At 41.6% G+C, this 8,935-nt stretch overlaps 2 pseudogenes; both read right to left on the bottom strand.

Annotated features, from left to right (window-relative positions):
* Nucleotides 1–728: 728 nt before the first annotated feature.
* LOC114636133 lies at nucleotides 729–1,110 on the bottom strand (annotated as a pseudogene).
* A 2,834-nt stretch (nucleotides 1,111–3,944) lies between these two features.
* Nucleotides 3,945–4,547, bottom strand: LOC114636132 (annotated as a pseudogene).
* Between the last annotated feature and the right edge of the window lie 4,388 nt (nucleotides 4,548–8,935).

The following is an 8,935-nucleotide window of genomic DNA, read 5'->3' as shown; positions in this document are numbered from 1 at the left end:
TTCATAGACAAAAAAAAAAAAAGGAAAAAAAAAACTTTATCTTTGACCTTATTAACTATCTCATACAAACCAACTACTTATAGTACAGCTAGGTACATACACAAAAATAGTTACTGGAATGGTTGGAATAAGACTTTTTGTTGTTGTTGTTTTTGCTTTTTTTACAATTTTTTTTTCTCCTTTGAGATTATAATGAACATGGTCACACCACAAGTAAAGTCTGAAGTAGGACAGAAATCGCTCTGAAGGCTGGTTTGGTCACCCGTTATCATTAAAAATGGCTGACCCCTAACAATATGTACAAAAATATAAAATGTAAATAAAAAATACAAACAAATTTTCCTTTTAAAGTATTTTTAAGAAAAAAAGCAGGGCCTGGGAAGTTCTGGTTCTTTTTCCTCCCATGTTGCCAATTCATGTTGTGGTTTTGGAGGGGTGGTGGAGAGCGTATCATCTGTGGGTGGCACTGCTCGCTGTGGGCGGGGCCTGCTTCTCTTTTCTTTTTTCTTTTTTTTCTTTTTTTTTTTTTTTGTTTGGTTTTTCGAGACAGGGTTTCTCTGTGTAGCCCTGGTTGTCCTGGAACTCACTCTGTACACCAGGCTGGCCTCGAACTCAGAAATCCGCCTGTCTCTGCCTCCCAAGTGCTAGGATTAAAGGCGAGCGCCACCACCGCCCAGCTCGGGGCCTGCTTCTCTACTCGAAGGTGACCACGTTTAAATTCTGAGACGGGAAGTGGAGGGTGAATAGGTCACGGTGTGTAAGGTTAGCTTTTTCTTTTGCTGTCTAGTCATCCTCCTCAGTCTTCTGCTTCTTGGCGTCAACATCATCATCCTCATCATCCTCAGCTACCCGCTTGCCCATAGGAGCCTCAGCCTCCTCATCTTCATCTCCATCCTCTTCCTCACCGTCACCTTCTTCCTCCTCCTCCTCTTCCTCCCCGCCTTCTTCCTCTTCTTCATCTACCTCATTGTCAGCCTCCTGCTCCCCATTTTCCTCATTTTGAGCGTTCCCATTGGCAAGTGCATCTCTTACATTCTCTGCCTCCTCCACAACTTCCTTCAAGTCCTTGGTGGTGATCTCGGAGCTGGTGTCCACTGCCGCGTCTGACATGGTGGGGCACGCTGGTGGTCCGATGCAGCGAGTGGGGAATTAATGGAGTTTGAGGACTCTGACAAGAAAGCTGCCGGAGTCCGCGTTGCAGGAGGCGGTGGGCGGCGAAGGTGGTTGCAGTGAGCTCTGCGGAGCACGACCCGGGAACAATGCAAAGATGGCTTTTCGGAGCAGCCAGTGGGGGCCACATAGAATTTTTTTTTAAAGAAAAAAAAATATGTTGCCAGTATTTACCTGAACTACAACTTTTCAACTGAAGCATTTTCAAAGCTCCGTGTTAGGTTTTTATTTGTCTATATGTTTTTTTAATGCTGTATTGTTTCAATGCAAGACCTGGGTAGTGCAGCCAGTATCTGGTAACTTTTATACCGTTTTGTACAACTTTGAGTTTACTATTTAGTAAGAACATGGTTCTACACTTTTCTCTTTCCAAACCCTTCCCATGTATATATCTCAGCTCTCCTTTAAATTTGTAGCCAATTTGTTCTCTAATTGCTCTTCCATGCATTTTTTTATTTATAGAAATTAATAAATATAATATTCTTAATGTTTTTAAACTTGTTACTGATTCTTTGTGAATTGTACATTTACACCGCAATCCCACTCACCTTCCCATCCCTCCACATCCTCCCTCTGCCCTAGAAAAAACCCTGCAAAGAAAATAAATATAAAGACAAATAAATGAATAAAAAACAACTGTCCATGCAGCTGAGTTGTGTCATGGTGTGTCACATAATATACTCTTTTTTTTAAAACAGCTTTACCTGAAAATGTTATTGCAATGAGTCATTGTTCTGGTTTGAGGCCTCTGGCTTCTACAGTAGCACTACAATATCCAATCTGGGACTCCCAGATAACACTTTAGCCCCTTTCTATGTGCCTTACAGCTTTATCTATATGACTGTCATGACACTATAGGAGGTCTCTATGCATATTTATAGTTTTTAATGTTATAACTCAAATAATGATACATCTGCTTGCTAATCCACTTACCTGGTTTAATTTGGTGCTCTTGCTGGTTGGAGTTCTATTTTATCCCTCTGGCTGTTAAGCATCTATGGATGGCTGAATACATTTGCAGGTCCAATGTTCTTGGAGCCCAGAAAATCAACACATCCCAGATACTTAAACAATGAACCCACTGCAGTCCTGTTTCTAAAGGCTAAGTGATATAACCAATCAAGCTATCTTTTCCAATGGTGAAAGACTGAATGAAGAGGGTGTGGGAATCAGATGTGCAAGAATTATTGTCCTTCAGAAGAAGGATGAAGTCATATGGTATAGAGACGGACACTTGTGCCTACAGACAGTCACACCCAATAGATGACCAAGCGTCAAGATGACATACCCAATGTCTCTCATTTGTGGTTCCTAGGCTTGCTAGATCCATGAAATCATGGTCTCCTTTTGTCACATGAAAGTAGCTGGGTAAAATGTGTGGAGAAAAGTTGGCTAATGATCTGAAGAATTACTAAATCATTAAAGTAGTAAGCAGAGAGATCACATGAAGCAGTAATTCAGCAAAGCAGTAAATGAAGGCCCATGGTGACTGTTTCTAATATTCTTATCAGAGCCTATTTCCTTGTTTGAGTCAAGTGACAAATGCCAAATCTCTAGAAGTGGCAACAAAAGCTCTCAACAGTATAGAGAATACAGGTGGCACTGGAGGGAAAGGGTGGGCTGCAGAGTGAGAGTTACTAACTTCCCAGGCATTGTCTTGTGCAAGTGAAATCCCAGGAGAAAGATCCTAGCTGACTCTCCCAGTTCCTGAGCACTGTTTTACAAACTGCTTCCTTTTATGCTCCACAAATGCAGCAAGACTAGTCATTCAGACCCATCCATCACTCAGTCCTTCCTTCCTTCCTTCCTTCCTTCCTTCCTTCCTTCCTTCCTTCCTTCCTTCCTTCCTTCTTTCCCTCCTCCCTCCTTTCCTCTTTCATTTATTTGGGCCTGTTACTGTATAACCTCATCTGACCTAGAATTCTCTGTGTAAATTAGGCCGGCCTTGAACACACAGGGATACATGTCAGAGTGAACATGCCTACCTAAGATCCATTTTCTACTGAGAGATTAAAATTTCAGGTAGGCCAACAGCTGAACTAAGGCTTATAAAATGTGAGGCTTTTTCAAGACTGGTAGCACAAAAATGACACACTCTCAAGGCGAGGTGCTGAATTTTCTGTGTCAGGGCTAGCAGTGCCATGAACTTCCAACTTAGCCACTCCTGTTTCTGCAGGGGAATTCACTTGTGATGCAGAAATTTGCTCTGGGAATTTCTAAAACTAGAAAGATTCTCCTGTGTAGAAGTGGTTGCACAGGACTCTAATCCCCATAATAGAGAGGCAAGGCAAAGAGAATCTGAGTTCAGGGCTAGCCTAGTCTGTCAGAATGAAGAAAGGATGAATATGAAGTTGCAAGTTGCCCCAGATTAATTTGGAGGGGAAGCATCTGGGTAGATCAGTTGTCACCCACGTTGCTTCAGCAGTAGATTATCTCTAAGTTCTCAGAGTTGCCCTTTGGGTGCTGGTTATCTTGTTACCACAGAGCACACATGAGAATCAGGATGTCTAAGTTCCCCTCAAGACTTCCTTTAAAACAAACTACCAGTTAGTCCTGTAACCAACAGTAGGAAACAGTAGTGTATCCTCATCTGTGTCTACTCCACCCTTCATCTTTTCCCTTAAACCATTTCAACAAGAGCACAAATTTCCAGCTTTTTAACATGTTTATTAAGAAAGCTGTAAACAAACAAACAAAGAAAAACAGATGGCTGTAAAGACACAATTTCTTTGTGTGTGCCTTAGCTGTCATAGAAGAAGCTGACAGAAGATCCCCTAATTGCAAGTCTTACCAAGCATCGGGGATCTTGGGCACCAAACAGAGTTCTGAGCGGCCTTTTCACTTTTTCTTCTGGCCAAAGCCCTTTGAAGCCATGGCCAGCAGCCTAGGTGCCTGGGACTGTCAGAAGTGTTATCCTGGCCAGGGCAGTCCCACCATCACAGGTCTCAAGTTCCAGCCCTTTTTCCCTGAGCAAGCTTGTTGAGGGTTCTTCTGGTTTCTCTATATCTTTGCAGTTGTCATTGTCAATGTCTCCTGGGGACACTGGTGGCTCCTTCTGACTCTCACTCTGGAAGATATCTGTGCCCCTCCTCATGGCACAATTCAATCTGTGGTAGTATCCCAGGTACTCCAAGCTCTCAAATACACAAAATGAGTATAGATCCAAATCAAAAATCCAGCCATCCTCAGAGCAGTGGCTTGACTCTCCAAAGAAACAACATGGCTCAGACTTGGAACATAGTACAAACTTGGAACAAGTACAGACTTGTACTTAGGGCTGGCAAGGCACGTACACTGGGTAGTGCATGTTCTTCAGAATCTGATGTTTCCTTGACAAAACTGGAACAGAACTCCATCATCTTCTTGGTTTGATCCATGGAATGCTGAGGGCAAGTTCTTGACCTTCTGATTCAGAGAAGTCTCCAGTTAGTTAATTATACTCTATACTTCTTGAACCCTCACAGCCATTACAGTATCAGAAGCTGGGTTTTAAACACAAAATCCTACCATCTATTCGCATTGTCTAAGGAGGCAAGATTCTGCCCAGTCTGGTGGCAAAAGCCTTTCATTCCAGAATCTGAGGGAAACAAGCAAATCAGGCACAGAAGCAGAGGCAGGTGGATCTCTGAGCTCAAGGGCAGCCTTGTTGTCAGAACTAGTTTCAGGACAGCTAGAACAACACCAGAAAATCTAGTCTCAAAAAAACAAAATGAGCAAACAAAAAAAGGAGTGAAGCTTCCCAAAGTAAGATCCTATCATTCTGGATGTAATTGTCTAGAGTCAAATATTATAGGCTACTGATTTAAAGGCAATGGGAAAAGTGTTAATGGCCCAGTAAATCTATTTGGGGTGCCTAGCTTAGAGAGTAAAGATCAAATATAATGACCTTTCACTCACTGACTCGTTCCTGAAAAAGGATTTATTAGAATGACTTACAGGCTGCAACTGAGCTTATTCCACAACAGCTGGGTAGGAAACAAAGTGCAAGAATCCAGAAGTTCTCAGTCCCCGAGGCTGGATGTCTCAGCTTGTCTTGAATAGAAGATGGAATCACCGAGAAGGACCGTCTAGTGTCAGCAAAGTAATAGACTTAGTAGCTAGGAAAGAGTAAGCAGGCTAAGTGAAAACTTTCTTTTTCTATGTTCTTATATGTATGTATATGTGTATGTGTATATATATATATATGAAGGTGTGGCTCAGATTAAAGGCATGGCCTTTTATTGTGGAAGTGTATCAAGCACCTGGATGTCTGTGAGTAACCTGATAAACAAAGTGAGTTCCAGGAGAGCCTGGGATATTAGAGACAATCCCTAGCTCACAACCACAACAACAACAATCACAATAAGAATGATATGTATCTTTCTTGTTCAATATCCAGATTAAAGGCCTGTGTCTTTCAAACTCAAAAAGATCTACATTAAAGGCAAGCCTTCCTACCCCCAAGATACTGATTCCTTTCTACAAATAAAGCAAAACTTCCTTGAAGGGGTCTCCTCCAATTTTGGATTTTGCTTTGGATATACTCAAGTTTGGATAAAATCGAGTTGGATCTAATCATGTTGAAAACAAAGAATATCAAGGACAGATACAGTGTTTTTCTGTTTAGCCCTGGCTGTTTTCAAACTCACTTTGCAGACCAAGCTAGCCATCAACTCAAAGATCTCCCTGCCTCTGCCTCCCCAGTGCTGAGTTCAAAGGCAGGTATCACCAGGTCCTGCTTGGAAATCCTCTTAATTATCCTTTTGTCAACTGGAATTTTGTTCACATGCTAATTGGGTGTTCCCAACAGAGAAATGATTAAGGGAAACAGCTAAGTGGAGAGGTGAAGCTTCAGGACTGGGAATTTCTTCTCCACCTCACCACTCTCCCCTGCCAACTTTTCTGTCTCATTCCACTTTTTATTCCCTGTCCTTGAGATGAACACATAACATTTCCATCCTCTTGTCTCTTATGTATGGATAGAAGGCAGGCAGGGAGCTGCTGGGGTAGCTGATCTCCATGCTGCCCTGGACTGGAGTAATATTTGCTTGGAAGCAGACAGCAAGCCTAGAAAACAGTTTTTAGAGGAAGTGTCAAACCAGAGGTCTTCTAAATCACAGACATCAAGGGCAGAAAGCCGTGGCTCTAGATCTTCTCATGGCAGTACTGGAGAAGTCCGGGAGCCACAGGTGCAAAATCCCAACACAGCTTCTTCACACCCAATAATCAAAAAGCCAGCACTACTGTGCTATATCCAGACACACAAGGACATCAGCAGTGTGTCCCTGGGATGGATCATGTGAGTCTTCTGCACTCATACTGTGGGTGGTATTCATAATCCTGAAAGAGGTTGTGGAGGCAAACAAAGGACCCTGAAATCTTCTATTTACAATTCCACAAAACAGACAAAGAAATGAAAAGGGAAAAAGTTGTTTTAGAGTCTATGAAATGGAAACAACACAAGACAGAGGTGAGGGGCAAGAAGAGAACAAACCAAAGCCACATTCCAGTAAGCAAGTCTGTGGAAGGACAGGGCCCTCCTGCTAGTGTGGAATCTCTGCATGAAAACACAACATCTCACCCTAGCACTGTGATGCTCTCCTGTCAGTCCAGCATTCTGCTGGCAGGCATCAGGATGGTCAGTTAGTGATGCTACCTTCAGAGACTGTCTCATAGTGAATAGAATGGGTCTCAAAATGAAAGTACAGAAAGGTCCCTTTGCCTGCCACCTAGATCTGTGGAGGAAGAAATGCATGTAAAGATTTAAAATAGGGCTTCCCTAGAGCAAACCAGAATTTGTAGGCTTAAGTTAATCTCCTCCACTGCTGAATGTGTTGTCATGACTCTGAGATTCAGTGCCCTGCTGACTAAGACTCCTACAGAAAATGTCAATGTCCTTTGGTTGATCCCTGGCTAGCTATGGCTAACTTTAAAGTCCCATGGAATCACAGTCATTCAGTACTGGAAGGTACCTATGTTCAAACCATTTCACATCTGGCTTGAGCTTATTTGACTCCTTCACCTGGAGTGGCCTGGTGCTCAGAGCCAGGAATCAGAGCCTATAAAGAAAAGTGGTAAAATCAAGAAACCTGGGATACAGGAAAACAAGGGCCTGCCACAGAGATGATGGCATTATAGGAAAACTTGACTGAGCTCCTGAGAAGACAACAGTGGCTCTCAGTGCAAGAAGAGTTCTAAAGAGACACACACACACTGCTGGTCCCCTACTGGGCTGACACCAGGAGTATTTTGATTTGCATTTCTTGGATGACTAAGGAATTTGGCTTCTTTATCAAATATCAAGTCCATAGATGTGTGGCTTTATTTCTGCGTCTTCAATTCAATTCCGTTAATCAGTAATTCCATTACTCTGTACCAATACCATGCAATATTTTATTCATATTACTCTGTAGTACAGATTAAAGTAAGGGGTGGTGATTTCTCCCAATATTCTATTATTGTTAGGGACTGTTTTGGCTATCCTGGGTTTTTTCTTTTTCCACACGAACTTGAGAATTGCTCTTTCAAGGTCTGAAAAAAAATTGTTTTGGAATTCGATTGGGGTTATATTGAAACTGTAGATTGCTTTTGGTAAGATGGCCAGTTTCACTGTGTTAATCCTATCTATCCATGAGCATGGGAGATCTTTCCATCTTCTGATATCTTCTTCAACTTCTTTTTTTAGGGATTGAAGTTCTATCCATATAGAACTTTTACTTGAGTAGTTAAGAGTTACTCTAAGATATTTCTTTCTAGGCCCATTTATAAGAAAGTCTACTGACTTCTTTGAGTAAGTTTTGTATCCAGACACTTTTTTAAATGTGTTATCGCCTATAGGATTTCTCTGTTCAAGTTTTTGGGGTTGATAATGTATACTATCAAATCCTACAAAAATAACAATACTTTTACGTCTTACTTTCCTATTTGTATTTTCTTGATCTCCTTTAGTTGTCTCATTGCTCTGGCTGGAACTCCAAGTACTACATCAAATAGATCAGGACAGAGTGGGCAGCCTTGTCTTGTCCCTGAATTTATGGGAATATTTAAATTTTTCTCCATTTAGTTTGATTTTGGCTCTCGGCTTGCTCTGTGTCACTTTGATTGTGTTCAGAATATACCCTGTATCCGTGACATCTCTAATATCTTTAAAATGAAGGGGTATCATATATTATCAAAGGGTTTTTCAGTATCTAATGAGATAATCATGTAATATTTTTCTTTCAGTTTGTTTATTTGGTGTATTACTTTGATAAAATTTCTATATTCAATCATCCCTGCATCCCTGAAATGAACCTTACTTGATCTTGATGGATGATACCTTTGATGTGTTCCTGATTTAGGTTTGTGAGAATTTGATTGAGTATTTTTGTATGGTTGTATCAGGTGTTAGTGATTCCCAAAACCACACAGGAGCCAATTGGTTGCAATTCACAGCAAGTTTTTTATTCTATTCAAGCTAGTTTCCCCCTACCCCAATTCATCACCATCACACATGAGTGTCCAGATATTGAAGCAGAGTTTACCCCCAGAAAAGTAGTACATTCTTTTAATCCCAGGAGACTGGATCAATCAGATCTGAATTCAAGGTCAGCCTGGAACAAAGCAAGTTCCAGACCCAGGCCTGGTGGTATACATCTTTAATCTGAGCCACATGTTCTGCTTGCGCCGCTGTCGTGGCCTTCTTAAATTTTCCCCACATCATATGTGATTTTGTTTTTCGGTGCTTTCATTTTGTTCACTGGGTCAGATTCTGCCAGGCAGGCTGAGGTTGGATTTTATTCCAACC

This window comes from Grammomys surdaster, unplaced genomic scaffold (assembly GCF_004785775.1).
Source record: "Grammomys surdaster isolate TR1022 unplaced genomic scaffold, NIH_TR_1.0 122405, whole genome shotgun sequence".
Taxonomy (NCBI): Eukaryota; Metazoa; Chordata; class Mammalia; order Rodentia; family Muridae; genus Grammomys; species Grammomys surdaster.
Note: the sequence above shows the minus strand (reverse complement) of the source record. Positions and strands in the feature narration are given on the sequence as shown.